Source organism: Budorcas taxicolor, chromosome 5 (assembly GCF_023091745.1).
Source record: "Budorcas taxicolor isolate Tak-1 chromosome 5, Takin1.1, whole genome shotgun sequence".
Classification (NCBI taxonomy): domain Eukaryota; kingdom Metazoa; phylum Chordata; class Mammalia; order Artiodactyla; family Bovidae; genus Budorcas; species Budorcas taxicolor.
In genome coordinates this window covers 16,773,084-16,775,574 of record NC_068914.1, presented here as the reverse complement: position 1 = coordinate 16,775,574, position 2,491 = coordinate 16,773,084, and positions in this window count along the sequence as shown.

Sequence of the window (2,491 nt, the reverse complement as noted above, 5' to 3'; positions counted from 1 at the left end):
GACAGCCCACCACCCAAGTCCTCCTGCAGGCGGCCTGTCTCTCTGGAATTCTCCCCTCGTCTTCTGAGAGCATCAGTTGACGCTCTAGAACACCATGCTGCTTTAAACCTTACACTTCGGGTTTAGACAAACCCCCAGAACCGACTCACTCTGACTCCAGCCCACTGGGTCAGGAAAAGTCACCTCGCTGCTGACCAGCCTGTTCCAGATGGAACTTCATCCTGCTAATGTGGAAAGCTGTGCCATGCACCCCCAAAACAGCTCACTCCCATGCTCCCCCATTTCTTTCCTGCAATAAAACACCTAGAGTAGGCTACAGTAGCACCACCACTGAAGTCAGAAGTTGGGTATATCATTTCAAATTAGGAATTAAAAAAGTGACATAGTGGCTTGAACTTATGACTTAAATACCCACGGACTCCTTAACTATGTAAACAATAATTATACCCTAAAATTTCCATTCAAATACAGAATAGTTATAGGGGATTTGGAAGTTTATCACTGTAAGTATGTACTAAAAATAAACTATTTGGATTTTCTCCTGCATAATATTTTCCTCTGGGGTTTTTATGTTGTCTTAAACTATTTTCAATTAATAAATGTTAATAAATTCATTAACATGGATTTAAGTGGTTCAGTGACTCAACAGTAGACAAAATTAAAATATGGTAACATATGCCCTGTTATTTGGCATTCTGCGCCCTCAGACTGACAATAGAAAAAGCTATAAAGCTACACCATACTCTATTTTGTAGGTGCTTAATACATTTTATTGAAGTAACTATCCTAAATCACAGAGATAAATGTTATCCGCAGTTAAATCCTCTTGCTAAATATGCCAGTTCGTTTTATGGCTTTACAGAAGATCAGAAAACAGTTTTTCTACTTTTCTTTTTAGAAAAGGCTGCAACCAACAGCTTGTATTGGAACCAGTAACATTAACAAAAGGAAGAAAAAGGAGAAAACAATCTAAATCAGGGGTTGGCAAACTTTTTCTGTAAAGGGCTGAAGGGTAACTAGTTTAGGCTTCCCGGGTCACACAGGCCCTGCTGCAACTACTCAGCTCGGCTATCCTAGCACAGGAACAGCAGGAACTTTACCCAAACAGGCGCTAAGCCTGATATGGCCCAGGCCTTTGTTTGTCGGTCCCTAACTTCAGTGGTCCTCAGGCCTCACAGTGCATCAGAATCATTGGGGAGTGTTTCTAAAATACCAAGATGTAGGCACCAGCCCCCGGAGAAGGCAATGGCACCCCACTCCAGTACTCTTGCCTGGAAAATCCCATGGATGGAGGAGCCTGGTGGGCTGCAGTCCATGGGGTCACGAAGTCGGACACGACTGAGCGACTTCACTTTCACTTTTTACTTTCCTGCATTGGAGAAGGAAATGGCAATCCACTCCAGTGTTCTTGCCTGGAGAGTCCCAGGGACGGGGGAGCCTGGTGGGCTGCCGTCTATGGGGTCGCACTTAGTCGGACACGGCTGAATCGACTTAGCAGCAGCAGCAGCAGCAGGCACCAGCCCCCAGAGGTTCTTTAGGGTTTTAATATTCCTCAGGTGATTCTAATCTACAATCAGTGCTGAGAACCAGTGTTTTTAATACTCATCAGGTGATTCTAATCAGCAATCAGGACTCAGTCTCATTCCCTTCAGTTTCCACGGGCTTTTCCTAGCTGTCTTCAGTAGCTGCTGCTGCTAAGTCGCTTCAGTTGTGTTCAACTCTGTGCGACCCCGTCCCTGGGACTCTCCAGGCAAGAACACTGGAGTGGGTTGCCATTTCCTTCTCCAAAGCATGAAAGTGAAAAGTGAAAGGGAAGTCGCTCAGTCATGTCTGACTCTTAGCGACCCCATGGACTGCAGCCCACCAGGCTCCTCCATCCATGGGATTTTCCAGGCATGAGTACTGGAGTGGGGTGCCATTGCCGGTCTTCAGCAGCAGTTTTTACCAAATGCTTCTCAGATCTTAACATGACATTAACACCGCTTAGTAATTGGGAATTTCAACAGGACTAGTTCAGTGAAGGAAAAAAATGGAACCCCAGAGACCTCACTCTGTCTGACCTGTACCTCCACAGGCTTTAATCAAGTAAGTCTCTGACCTTGTCTTGTTCTTAACTCTTCAGCACTAGTGGTTATAATTGTCATCATTGGAGGAACTTACCAGGTTGGGTTCTGTTCTCTTCTAAGTGAAATGGAAGCACATTGGTGATAGTGGAATTCATTCATCTCTTTTCACATTTTCTAAAAACTATATATGTGAGATGCTTATTAGCAACTGAAACATGGACCAGAGGAAAGTCATTGCCTCTCGAATGGTTGGACTCTCCAAAATTTCACTTATTAATATAATTATCAATTCCAAGAATTCCAGTATTTTAGTCTTTATTTTAGTCTTCAAAGTAAGCACTGAATTTCCAGGCAAATATGTCCTGGTTGGGGAGATTGGTGTTAAAGTGAAGAGGAGTTTTCAAATCACTTGGTGTCTTTTTTCC